Source organism: Ailuropoda melanoleuca, chromosome 3 (assembly GCF_002007445.2).
Source record: "Ailuropoda melanoleuca isolate Jingjing chromosome 3, ASM200744v2, whole genome shotgun sequence".
NCBI lineage: Eukaryota > Metazoa > Chordata > Mammalia > Carnivora > Ursidae > Ailuropoda > Ailuropoda melanoleuca.
The window spans coordinates 35213413-35228531 of NC_048220.1; positions in this window are offsets into that span (position 1 = coordinate 35213413).

Genomic DNA, 15119 nt, shown 5'->3' on the forward strand with positions numbered 1-15119 from the left:
TTGATATTATAAAGAAGTACATTCACTCTAAATTGTTTTATAGATTCAATATAATCTTTCTCAAATAGGTAGCAGGGTTTTTTTGAGAGAATAACAATTTTATTTTCAAATTTGTATGAAAATGTAATAGGATGTAACCTGCAGAAAAAGGAACACTCTTGCGCTGTTGGTGGGAATGCAAACTGGTACAGCCACTGTGAAAAACATATAATACGGAGTTTCCTCAGAAAGTTAAAAATAGAACTACCCTACAGTCCAGCAATTGCTCTATTAGGGATTTATCCGCACCCAAATGGGGGAATAAATGAATCATGAAACTATTCTTTTCATGTACATAAGATATATTACCACTCACGTCAATTAAAAAAGGGAAGAGAAAGCCGAGAGAGCCTAATTCTCCCAGCAAAGGCCATATTTTTTTCCAGCTGAGCTCTCCCTGTTTAATCCCAAACTTCACACCACAGAAAAAAGTATAGAGAAACAAAATAGGTCCTTAATTTATAGATCAAACAGCAAGACAGTAAAGTTGCAAATAATAGTATGCAGATGATTAAGGGAAATTAATTCACTCTTCACCAGATCAAAGAGAAGTACGGCTAGAGCTGCACATTTTGAGGTTGAAATTAAAATGGGAAAACTGGGGGTACCTGGGTGGCTCAGTTGGTTAAGTGTCTGCCTTTGGCTCAGGTCATGATCCCAGAGTCCTAGGATCTAGCCCGCATAGGGCTCTTTGCCCAGAGGGGAGCCTGCTTTTCCCTCCGCCTGCTGCTCCTCCTGCTTGTGCCCTCTCTCTCTCTCTCTCTCTCTGTCAAATAAATAAAATCTTTAAAAAAATAAAAAATAATAAAATGAAATGGAAAAACTGAAATGTATGCCAGTCTCTAATTATAATATAGCCCCCCAAAATTGAGGAGAGCAACATGTTATATGAAAGAAACATGGTGAAGACTGTCTGAAAGTAAAATAATCCAAGGAACCAAATTATATTTTTCTTAAGTAAAAGAACAGGATTTATTATAACATCAAATCAAATACTAGATAATGAAAAAACCACTGAAATGTAAAGAAAAATGGAGATAATGCATAATCTATTAGCTTTTTGATAATTTCTTTCTTTCTTTTGCACATTTTTCCATTGGGCTATTGTATTTTTCTTATCTGCAGACATTCATATATTTCTATAAGCCACTTGCTGGATATGTGTCTTGGAAATATTTTCTCTTAGTATGTGATTTACCTTTTACTTTACTACTTTTACTAGTTTAATTTTCTAATTTTCTAAAATTTTGATTAATATTAATTTTAATGTTGCACAGTTTACCATACTTTTAATTATGCTTCATGCTTTTTTTTTTACTATTGCACTACTGCATACTTAGCCAAAGAAGCAAAAACACTAATTCAAAGGGGATACATGCACCCCTATGTTTATAGCAGCATTATTTACAATAGCCAAACTATGGAAGCAGCCCAAGTGTCTATAGATTGATCGACGGATAAAGAAAATGTTACACACACACACACACAATGGAATATTACTCAGCCATCAGAAAGAATGAAATCTTGCATTTGCAACAACATGGATAAAGCTAGCGACTACAATGCTAAGCAAAATATGTCAGAGAAAGACGAATACCATATGATTTCACTCATGTGGAATTTAAGAAACAAACAAGCAAAGGGGAAAAAAAAGAGAGGGGGGGGACAGATTAAGAAACCGACCCTTAACTGTAGAGAACAAACTGATGGTTACCAGAGAGGAGGGGCGTGGGAGATGGGTTAACAGGTGATGGGGATTAAGGAGTGCCTTTGTTGTGATGAGTGCCAGGTGGTGTAAGGAGTTGTTCCATCACTGTATTGTATACCTGAAACTAATATAACACTACATGTTAACTGGAATTAAAAATTTTTAAAGATATATATTCTTCTAAATCAATGATGAGTGAGAGCAAGTTGAAGAATAAATTTTTCCTTAGCTATTACATAAAATCTAGGTTATTTGATGTTGTGATGGTTGGAAAGAGGTCCTTCCTGAGGACTGTTATTATAGCCCAAATTGTAATAAAATTCTGCTCCAAGTAGTTGTGGTTATGATAGGTAGGGCAATAGTTCTTAGGACAGAAGACAAGTGAAGTTAATTTCTATTTATTTTCTTTTTTTTAGAGCGCACACACACAAGTGGGGGGGCTGGGGGGAAGGGCAGAGGAAAAAGGAGAGAGAGAATCCCAAGCAGGATCTATGCTTATTTTGGGGCCTGACTTGGGGCTCCATCTCATAACCTTGAGATCATGACCTGAGCAAAAATCAAGAGTCGGATACTTAATGAACTGAGCCACCCTGGTGCCCTTCCTCTGATTTTCTAAGTGCCCTTTTACTCAGACTACTCTGTCTGCCGTGGGTGATTATAGTGCTCTGTTTAGAAGGCAGGAGTCATGAGGCATTGTGATTCTTTAAAATACGAAATATTCGTGAAAGCCTCTCTCTGAATCAAATTTGTACTTAGACTTCTCCTTATTCTTGTGATTTGATAGAGGTCCAGAGAAATAAAATGACTTAAGTTCCTTGCCTGCAAAATGTGTTTCTACCTTCATAATAATTACCTTTGGAATTTGAAACACCTGTTGCTAGTGTGAACTAAAGGGCCTTGGAAATACAACACCTGTCTTACATAGCTTAGTAAATTGCAGGCAGTTTATTAATAAACTATTGAGGGAGGAACAAGGAAGAAAAGTGAGGAAAAGAAGAGAGAAAAGAAAAAGTATTTTGAAGGTGTTAAAATACTTAAGTGGGGAAATGATTCAGAGGAAGGGTGAGTTGGGTGTCTAGTGTGCGGACTGAGGAAACTGATAGCTCTGCTAAGTTCTATTTTGATGAAGTAGCTTCTGGAATATTATATATTTCATAATATATATAGGACTATATATACAGGAGTAGTATGTCTATGTGTATGTGCATGTATGTGTAGTTATAGGTAGGAAACTTTATGAAAAACAGAACATTTGGAAATTTTATAGAAAAACTTGATCAAAACAATGAAAGGACTAAATTATACCATTTTTAAAAGGCAAAACTGCAGGGGCATCTGGCTGTCTTGGTACATAGAGCATGTGACTCCCAATCTTGGGGTTGCAAGTTCCAGCTACACACTTGCTGTAGAGATTACTTTAAAAAATAAATCTTTTTGAAAATTTAAAAATTAAAAAGAAAAAGGCAAAACTGGAGATACTTAGCCTGTGGACGAGAACAATGATATAGAGCATGAAATATAGGAAGGAAGGAAAGAAACAAAGAAAGGACGAAGGAGGGAGGAAAGAAGAGAGGGAAAGGTCCTATGAAGGGACAGAGAAATACGATCAGTGTGGCTTCACAGTGGAAATTAGGATAACTGAATCATCAGGAAGACAGGTCTCAATTAAAATTAAGGAGGCTTTGTCTAACTGTGTAATCTAACAGTGGAATGGGCTTCCCTGAAAAGGAGTCCCTGTTTTAACAATACTCAAGCAAAGGTTTAATGACTGCTCTTACAGAGGTTGCAGGGAGATTGTACCCAGGTGCAAGCTTTGTATATCTAAAATGTTTCTTAGTCCTTAGAAATTATGTTCATCTTCTATAAGCATGCAGCTGTGCCACCTGAGGCAAAACTTAGGACAACCAAGCACAGAGCAAAAAGAGTTCGATCAGTGACCTGAAGAGGACAGATTCTGTAGGTATCCAGTTCTTCCCATCCCCCACTAGCGCCGGAGAGGCAGGCTCTCAGGAGGAGCTGGGTGGGAGAAGGCTCTCATAGTTCCTGCTGCTAACCTAGGGTTGATGTCCAGGGATGCAGCCTTGGGTAGTATCCAGGGGAAGCAGAAACATGTGAATCACAGCCCAGTTCCCAGAAGAAAAAAGTATAGATCTGGGAAATAAAATAGCACATAGATCCCACATAGATCTGGGAAATAAAATTGCAGGTTACAATGTTTTTGCTTGTCGCTACAAGGAGGAAAAGGAGGAAGAGTAAGATGGGAAGCTTTTTCTCAGGCTTTCTTTTCTTCATGATGTTGTTCCTGAGTCCCAAACTAAATCTAACCTTATTGTACCTGTCACAGCACTAACTGCCTGTATTTCAGAAAATTAAGCACAGATCACAAGGATAAGTTTATTAACCCCTTTTTCCATAACTAGACCATACGCTACAGGGGAGCAGGAACGCTGCATATGGTATTTATTGTTATATTCCCTATACGTACTCTAGTGCCCGACATAAGGTAGGGGCTTATTCAACAAACGAATAAAGAAATAAATGAAAAGGAATTAGCCCCTCGAGATCTAGCACATCATTGAGGTCATAAATACCAACCTGACATTTGGTTCTAAAACAGTTTCATGGTATTTTTTAAACTAAGACACGGCAGAACCTTCTCAGATTGCCTCGTGTTTCAAGTCCCGTGGTCATGATGGCAACTGCATAACAAAGGAGTAGGAAGGAGGACCTTCCTCATATTATCTGGTCCTTGTTAGGTGGAGAACTTCAGCTTTGTATTGTGAAGATTTCAACTATCCCTCACACATGCTTGTAAGTAGATCAGGCCCTTACTAGCAGGATTCAGAAGATGACAGAAATAGAAATAATTATCAAGGAATGATTGTAAAATTAGGAAAGCAATTAAGTATTTGGAATTGATTTAAAAGTAAAGCCATACTTATGTATTCAGAATTTTCTGCATTGTGTGGCATATTCGACATCTGTATTATTACTATCAGATCTTTGAAATTATACCTTCGCAAACTTCATGGTTTACGATTCCTCCTTACTTAGAGATACTACTGAGGGAGAATATGCCATCTTAATGACTGGATAACATACAGATATAAAGACGAGGTAGGGGTATAAATCAAATAGAAGTCGGAGATGAACATTCATCCATATGATACTGCTAATCAAATAAAAAGACATGGAAAAGATGCAGATTCTGTAGAAATCAAGAGGAATTTCGTTTTTGATATCATATATCTTAAGAGCCAGGACTGGCAAATAGAGGGTATTTATACACTGACATGACTGAACAATTCTTCTTAATTTCTTTTTTTGTTGAAAGACCTATATCACCAAAAGTGAGAATGGAATGTGTACGTTGCTATGATGAGGGCCAATGTTTGTTTGTTTGTTTGGCAAACATTTTCTGGCATTGAGAGAGGGACACAGGAGACTGCTCTTAAGGAAAGATGAATATAATATCGAAGTGAGACTTTCGCATGTGTGTGTAATAATGACTTAGCTCCAAGGATTACACATTTACTCAACCTCCTCCTTTGTCAGCATGCCAAGGAAATTATGACTTGTTAGCATCTTGACTAAGTCTTAGGAGAGGAAACATCCCCTATTGCAAGGTTGCCTCCTGATGAGTCAAGCAGAAATTCTGTGTCTTATTTTCAGTGAATCTCTGAAGAGTTCACTCTTACAGAATAACTCCTGAGTAAAGGGGAATTCATTATACTCTCCACAGGGACATCTACTCCACTTTCCTAACGCATTTATTAAGGGACTACATATTTTGTCTTCCACATAAGAATTCTATGCAAGCTGATGTTATGTCAGTTAGCACCCTTTGGGCTGATTCTAGGAAATACTGGGTGTTTAATATCCATTATTAAGCTACTTCCAATCTGGATAGTCAGTTATTGCACATGGTTCTATTACATGTAAAACGAGATAGTACCTTACCTGTTGGTAAGTACCTCACAGAATTGTGAGATTCAAAATGAGACAACCCAACAAATGGGCTTTTTTAATTTAATTTTTTTTCATCATGCTAAGTATACTCTTTAATCCCCATTGCCTATTTCACCCATCCCCCACCCACCTGACCTCTGGTAACCATCAGTTTTTTGTCTTTAGTTAAGAGTCTGTTTCTTGGTTTGTCTTTTTTTTTTTTTTCCTTTGCTCCTTTGTTTTGTTTCTTAAATTCCACATTAGAGTGAAACATATGGTATATGTCTTTCTCTGACTGGCCTATTTCGCTTAGCAGTATTCTCTCTAGCTCCATCCATGTGGTTGCAAATGGCAAGACTTCATTTTTTTATGGCTGAATAATATTCATTGTAAGCATATACCATACCATATCTTCTTTATCCATTCATCTATTGATGGACATTTGGGCTGCTTCCATAGTTTGGCTACTGTAAATAATGCTACAATAAACAGAGGGTTGCATGTATCCTTTTGAATTAGCATTTTTGTGTTTTGGGAGTAAATACCCAGTAGTACAATTATTGGATCATAGGGTGATTCTATTTTTAATTTTTTGAGGAAACTCCATATTGTTTCCCACAGTGGCTGCACCAGTCTGTATTCCACCAACAGTGAACAAGCGTTCCTTTTTCTCCACATCCTCACCAGCACTTGTTGTTTCTTGTGGTTTTGATTTTTTTGTGCTTTTTCAAATGACATACATAAAGAAAGCTGAGTGCATAAGAATACCTTATTTTATGGAGAAAGAGACAAAATAGCAGCTGTTCTACTTTTCTCACATTTTAACAAGTATTCTTGTGTTCTGAAATGTGGTCTTAGGTCTGAATAACAACTCCTGTCTAAAATATTCAAACTCAAATCATTCGTCTGTGACAACCAGAGCACCAAATCTGATTTTTTCAAAATGCAAATAGTTGAAATGACAGAAATAATTAAAATGGCAATCATTACAATTAATATAGTACTAGAATCTCTCCTGCACAAAAAGAGGAAAACTGTTAAAAAGTCACATTACAAAAACAACATTTACTAAAAAACTGAAAAACACAAAGTATGGCAAAACTATAACCATCAAATGGGGAAAAGGAAATAAAGTGGAGGTCTTCAAGGTCAATGTTGAACAAAGCTGAATTCAAGTCAGAAAGCACTTCATATGTCTCATTCAGCATCCTCACTCTCAGAAACTTCCTCCTTGAGAAAGTAGAAGCAATCCTGAAAGACCTGTGCTAGCCTCCTGCCACCGCCAACCAGCAGATTGCATTGTCTCTCGTTACTGTGACAGAACACTCCACCAGATCCTGAAAATTGTCTTCTTTTATTAAGAGAAGGATGATCTCAAGTCAATGACTTCAAATTCCACTTTGAAAAACTAGAAAAAGAAGAGAAAATAAATAAAAAATAAGTATAACAAAGGAAATCATAAATATCAAAGTAGGAGATAATGAAGTGAAAAACCAAAGTCAGTACAGAAAAATCAGCAGAACCAAAAGCTAGTTCTTTGAGATTAATAAAACTGGTAAAATTCTAGTCTGCCTGACTGAAAACAAAAAGAGAGAGGACATGAGCAACCAATATGAAGAATGATAGCGATTACTTGTTGTTGGAAATGGCAGGATTTCCTTCTTTTTTAAGACTGAGTAACAGTCCATTATTCATTAATCCTCACTTCAGTGTACATTTGATGCTATTAAACACTCCCTCCTGTAGGAAGTACATATTCCCCCATCACGCTTCCAAGATGCTCCATCTTAACTTCTGCGAGTCCCCTTCCTCATATGGCAACTGCAGGTTTTCAGCCTTTGGACCCATTCTGGATTTTACCCATACTTCTTCTCTTAGCGATCTTCCCCCGCTACCAGATTTGTACTTCCAATCTGTACTTCTTCCCCAAAATCCAGAGTCTTATATACAACAGCCCACTCAGCACTTTTACTTGAATATCTAATCAGACTCTCAAAGTTATGGTGTCCCACACTGATCTCCTAACATTCTTTCCCTCCACAATTGTTTCTTCCTCATTGCTTACCAGCTCATAAAATGGTAACTCCAGTTTTTCCAGTCGTTAAGCCAAAAACCTTATAATCATCCCGGACTGCACTCTTTTTCTCACACCCAGCATCTGGTCCGTCAGCAAAGTCTTTTGGCTCCATCTTCAAAATATACCCAAAGCTAACCACTTTTCATCACCTCCCTGTTAATTCCTCAGTGTGGCCACTGTCTTATTTCACTCGAATTATTACAATAATCTTCTAATTACCATCCTTGCTTCCACTTTTTCAGTATGCATTCAACATTCAGCATTACACATCAGCACGATACGTTCAGCTAGAATAATTCGGTCTAAATATACACCTTATTGTGGCACTTCCTCATTATAGGTCTCCAGTAATCGGGCACAAGTTGCTAGTTTTTCATAAAGGCCCCACATTGCTACCTGGGAGTAATTCTGTTTTCAATCCTATCCTCTGGTCTCTTGGTTATTTGCTCTGAGTTACCTTCCCTGCCCACCCATCAAAAGCACACACCCTATAAAAATGGCCTGTGTTTACAGATGAGTAGTTTCCTGAGCCTGCCTCCTGCCCACAGATGTTTTGTATCATATTGCCCAAAACATGGCCTCTTCATTTCTTACTGTCTCTTTCAGTCTAGGCTTGTTTAATTTCTTCAAAAATGTTTTGGATTCTTTATGCCTCGTTTGCCTAACACTTTATTGAACAAAAGGCACACTGCAAATCTATTCAATGTGTGCACCAAGATGGAACATCCTAAGAGTAGGCATTGCAAGACAGTGGGTGCACACTATAGGGACTTTTATGACCCACCCTCAGAGCTTACACAGCCTCACTTCTGGCATACTCCAGTGACCAACAAAATCCCAAACCTGCCCAGGTTGAAAGAGATGGACTGTGAACCTTACCACTTGATGGGAAGAGTGTGAATAGCTCTGAGACTGGATTTTACAACTGTCACACCACGATGTATCAAGAGCTACCCTAGATGCCTTCTGAGCCTGTAATTCCAGGGGGGAAGATTGGAGAGAGTCACAGAGTATATTCTGGTTTTTCTTTCCTATTTTTTTAAGATTTTATTTATTTTATTAGAGAGAGAGAGAGAGCATGGGTGGGGAGAGGGACAGATGGAGAGGGAGAGAGAGAATCTCATGCAGACTCCGTGCTGAGCACGGAGCCCCATGTGGGGCTGGATCTCATGACCCTGAGATCATGACCCCAACCGAAACTAAGAGTTGGATGCTTAACTGACTGAGCCACCAGGAGTCCTCCAGTTTTTATTTTCTTATTTTAACATGATGAAAAAGACGTGAGTTGAGAAAAGTCTTTGGAGGCTTACTAGTAGAAATTAAAGGGAATTTAGAGAACACCCAGAAATGTGAGGCTTCCAAGGAAATTTAAAAACTTTTTGCTTCTGGACCCACCCAAGGTAAGAAACACACTGAAAAAGCCCATTAGTAACAAAAATCACACTCATTTTCTCCATTGAAAAAAGTCATTCAGGTTTGTTCCCAAGATCTTATTAAAGATGTTACTTTCCCACCTAAGCCTATTATTTCAGATGGCCACAAACTACCCATCCTTAAATGCAGAGCTAGAGACTGGAAATCAAGAAAAAAAAAAGACATAAGGTAGGCCTTAGAATTACAGCTATAGGAAAGGACTTTGAATGTAGTCCCCAAAATAGAAACAAGTAAAAGGAAATAGTTCAGGAAACTTTGAGGATACTATTTTTTTCTTCTTCCTTCTTTCTTTCAAGTGGAATTGCCAGAGAAACTATAAGCCAAGATAAAAGGACCACTTACCTTAAATAAACTTTAAGCGCCTGAACTTGACCATGAAGAAGTAGTTTGAAAGTAGTGTAGCCCCAGAGTTAAACATGTTTCCAAACTACCTTAGATTGGTCCTTCATGGAAGAAAGGCAAATAAGATCCTATCAGAGGGCAGAGCCAGAAACTGCAAAGAACTAGGGAAAGGACATTTTGTTCGGTAATAAAATCAGAATATTATCAAAGAATGTGCCCCATTACCAGGGCAGACTTCACTAGTCCAGGTAAGCAGATTTTGTCAGTGATTTTTGCCAGTGATGGGCATGTGTGTCTCGTAGTTCTTGTTTTCCGACAGGAGCCTGAATTGTGGTGACCCTGTACGAGTTCCTCCATTATGTATTAGTATGGCAGAGGAGGTAGGGGCTGGCAGCATTCCTTACAATGTATAGGTCTCCGTAAAGAGCTACTCTCAGAAATCAGGACTTTTTGCTGGTTGCAATGACTGGATAACACTTTAGAATGCCTCTTATGAGAAGTCAAGTGTGTATGTCCTTAGAGTGGGAAGAGGGGTGTGCATGGTTATTTGGTAGCCATGGGGACTAGTTATCTACAAAATTCATACTCCACTAATAGAATATAGAATCATTGCTGGGAAGTGAAAGCCCAACAAGGAAATTGGTTTTTCTACCCTTGCTGCATGTAAATGTAATCATGTGACTAGTTCCCAGCAATGGTGTGTGATGTTGCACTTTTAAGCCAAGTTGGTGAAGAATCATGTGTGAACCCTTCACAATATTTTTTTGTTTTTTAAAGACTGTGTTTATTTATTTTAGAGAGAGAGACAGCATGAGTGGGCGGGGCAGAGGGAGAGGGTGAGAGACTGTCCCGCAGACTCTGCACTGAGCACAGAGACTGACGTGGGGCTCCATCTCATGACCTGAGATTATGACCTGAGCTGAAATCAAGTCGGATGCTTAGCCAAAAGAGCCACCCAGGTATTTTTCTTCTTCCTACCACCTCAATGCAAATGAGCATAGCAAATATAAGTCGCATGTGGAAGCCCAAAATGAAAGGAGACTGGGTCTCTTCATCATTGCTCACAGAATGGAAATCAGACAGTCACCAGGACATTACGCAATTGAGAAGCACTTCCTTTTGTGTAAATTATTTACATAGAGGTAATGTGTTATATCAACTGGGATTATCTTACATAAAACAATTTGTAATAAGAGGTATGGTGCAAATTTACCTGCATCAAGGTTATGAGGATAAGGGAGTTACTGGGTTGTACTATCTGATAGATACAGGATTATTTCTCTTATACTTAGCCATCAAACCCAAGTCATATACATTGCCCTTTATATGCAATGTAACCAAATACAATAAATCTGGCTTTTGAAAATTGAATCATACAAACTGATTCTTCCACCCAACATGGTTATTTAGCCTCTCCTAATTTTTTTACTATTATTTTTTTAAAGATTTTATTTATTTATTTGACAGAGAGAGCGAGAGAGCACAAGAAGGGGGAACAGCAGAGGGAGAGGGAGAAGCAGGGTCCCCTCCGAGCAGGAAGCCTGAGTGGGGCCCCATCCTAGGACCCTGGGATCACGACCTGAGCCTAAGGCAGGCGCTTAACCATCTGAGCCACCCAGGCGTCCGAATTTTTTTACTATTATTAAACTCTCATTTATAGTTCCTACTATTTTTGACCGGCATATGTCAAATAAATCTCTACTCTCAAAGGCTATATAGTATCTTAAGTAATAATGAATAACTTCTGTAAGGTAGATATAGACTTATACCACGTGCTGTATGCCATGAAAGATAAAATGCTTTTTATTATAAATAAAATGCTTATATTTGAATATAAGTTAGAAGAGAGAGATTGATTCCTTCCTGGGCAACTGCGAAAAACATTTTAGAATAGGTTTTACCTTAGGAAAGTTGAGTCGGGTTGTGATAGGCAGAGGTAGTAACACTGTGTTTTAGGCAGAGAAGATATTAGTGGGCAAAGTATAGGAAGAGAAAAAATGAAGATTACTCAGGATTTTAGTGGTTTGAGCCTCTGCTATTTGGCAAGGACACTGGGAGATGAAATTGAGACAGAAGATACGCCAGATCACAGAAGAATCTTGAATCCTGAGCTAAAAGCTCTTTAATTTTATTGGCTAAGCTTTGTTAAGCAATGGGGCGGCACTCCCACTTACTTTTCCCTAGGGTAACTGCCCCCACCCCCCCGAATTGATAGTCTTGGGAGAGAACGCAGATAACAGAAATAATGGGATTGTAGAATTTAGAAATAAAAATCTTGCAGAAGGTTTTCCCCCAAATTTAGGGCAAACCAGATAATGATTTGTTTGAACTAAATCACCTGACCTGGGCAACACTGCTTCCTTGTGATTTTAAGACTTTGGCGAACTTTCCCCTTGTATTGTACTGTTAGCAAACATTTAAGAAGCTTCTGATGGTTATAATTAAGCTTCAAAGAGAACAGGAACAGCCAGACATTTGGTTAGGCTGAAACTATTTCTTTTTTTCCATTGTTACCAATGTGCAATTCACCCTAGCTTGTTTCCCAGAGGGTGAATGAATGTTTCAATTTAGGGTGGTAGGAAAAGTCAGTGTGCCAGCAAGAATTTTTATTACCGTCTGATTCAGAGCTAGCTCGAAATCACCTTGGGCCACTGAACTCTCTGAAAACACCATGACATTCCAGGAACTACTTGGTCCTGGCTCTTCAACCGTCTTGATCACATAGCCTGTGTTTCAGCCTACAGAGCTATCTGGTGTTCATACGGCCAGTAGTTTTCCCACACTCATGTCTGTTTGCCTGGGTTTTAGTTCGGTTGTACCTCTATCTGTGTCTTCCTCCTTCTCTTCAGCATCCCTCCTCCCGTCTTACTTTGCCACAGAACTCTTATTTATCCTTCAAGACTCACGATTGTGCAAGCGTATCTTTTTTTTAATGAGCCCTTCTCTGATGATACTGTCTTAGAAAAATTAATCAAATCTTTATGCACTCATGGCACTTTAAAAACAATATACTTTCTAGAATGTTACTACATGATACTTGAATTGTAGTGTACGTATCTTACTTGTTAAACTGTGAGCTCCTAGAGTACAGGGCTAACACAATGTTGCAGGCACTATATTCAGAACCGGCAAATTGCTATGAGAAGGCAGAGGGAACAAAGCCAAACAAACCTATAGAAACCACGGAGGAACCTCGGCTTTAACGAATGTCAGAGAAGATTAGGAGGCCCCTTAGATAAAAGAGCCAAAAGATTAATAAGTGAAGGATGTAAGTAAAGATGAAAACCATTTGTACTTTCTCATTCAAAAAATAGCAGGAGAGTTTGAAAGAGAATAAGATAAACCTCTGTCTTGCTTTCCAGATCATTATAGTCTCGTGTTGTAGGTAAAGCTACAGAACAAGACTCGTCAGTCAGTAACATAACCTAGCAATCCAGTACCAGTTTCTGCGGAACAGATTTATAGAAGTTCTAAGAAGAGAGAGGTGAATGACCACAGGGGTGGTCTCCCGCCCGGACACCTTGAACAGTTTAACTGATAAATCTGGTATTATCAGTGAAGGTGATACAGTGATGACCAGCCAAAATGAGCAAGATGAAATGTTCTCTATATAAGTCAAGGAAATGAACCACAAAAGGAGAAGATAATAGATAACTTCATATTTAAATTGTGCTTTCTAAGTCTTCGTTGAAGTTAGTTACGAAAGTACTGACTGGCACAGTACTCTATTCTTCCCAGCTGCATTAATTCACCCATCAGCACCTTTTTGTTCAGTTGTTGAACCAGTTAAAGGAGTCTACTCCTAATTCTCTGTCCCTTCACAATTACAGCCTGAGAGACTGTCTCACGCCTGGCCACTGTTCAGTCCACTGTGCCTACTCCCGGCCCACATCTACCAGTCTAGCTACCTTGTCAAAGAAGGAAACAAGGTGACCCTGACCTTTTTTTAGGATACCTAAGGAATAGTGTCACCCTTTCATAGCGTTCTTAAGTTTATGCTGTGGTGATCTCTTCCTGAATCTTATCCGAAATGATGTGGAGCCATAACACTTAAGTTTAAAAATAAGACATTTGAGGAGGCTTAATATGAAAACACATGCAAAATTCAACCATAAAAGTGAATTCATGAAGAAATATACAAAAACATAAAAAAGAAAGAAAATCAGGAAGACAAAATCTTTGAATGAAATAGAAATTGTCCTAATACTGTATTGATTCGTAATGTCAGTTAACTTCCAAAAGTGTACTTGATGACTTAGTCTGATTTCGACGGGGGCTAGAGTAATATAGAGAAATATAACAGCCTTGGTAATAATGAAGTGGGTTATGAGGGAAGTGTGGATGGTGGAGCAAAGGCCATGAGTAGAGAAGGTTATATGAATTGAATAAAGAGACAATTGCCGCTCAAGGATCTGCAGGTTACAAAATCTGACTCCCAGTTATGTGATTGGTGGGCTGTGTGCTCTTGCATGAGAGCCAGCGAGTGTTAGGATGTAGTCTCTCTATCTTATGAGGAAGCAGGTCAGTATATAGGGGTTTATAAGTGAGGTTACAGTCCTGTTGAAGTATAGCTATAGAAAATCAAAGAAATGATAGATAACTAGAGAGCAAACATCTACATGTGTAAAAGAAGGAATGGGATAAACTTTGAAAAATCTTGGCTACAAGTAACTAATGACCTCCGATGAATATATAATGCTAATTTTTTAAAAATCTTATTTGTATTTCGAATAAATGCGGAGTAATTGCTAAATACAAGAGAAAGATTTGGAGGATAGAAGACTAATAAGATACAGATTCTTTTCACGAGGAGCAATTCGACAAATAGTGGAGATGTCAGATGGGCATAATTTTACAAAGTAGAACAGATTCACAAGAAAAGTAAAGATACACGTCAAGAGAATTAAGAAGAATGAGTAGTATCACAGTCAAAGGACATGATTCTCAAGCTCAAGCCTTCTAGGGCCAGCAACAACTAAGGCAAAAGAGTGAACCAGCGACACGTGTAAATGAGGCAGTTGATCTAAACACTCAACTCCAGCGGACTTTCGCCCTGGCAATGAAGGGCCCCGAAAGTTTCAGAAATCTCGTGTTTAATGTTTTGTTAGATATCCAAATTTTAAAAGTTGTTGACTAATTTAAAAATTTTAAACCATTAAAATACAAATAAAATACATCAATAAATCGGAGTTGATGTTCATGCTGCCAGTTTAGGATGTCTACCTTAGAGGATTAAGATACGCTCTGTGAGGGACACCTGGGTGGCTCAGGCAGTTAAGGTGACCGACTGTTGATTTCAGCTCAGGTCATGATCTCAGGGTCATGAGATCAAGCCCCATGTCAGACTCCATGCTGAGCTTGAAGCCTGCTTGGAATTCTCTCTCTTTTTCTCCCTCTATCCCTCCCCACTTATGCTCTTTCTCTCTGAAAAAAAAAAGGAGAAGGAGGGAAGAAAGGAAGGAAAAGAAAGAAAGAAATGTTCTGTGAAGAGGATTATAACTTGGACTTCTCATTGAATGATATGTAGAATTTAGACATGTAGCTATTAGAGAAAAGAACATCCCAGACAAA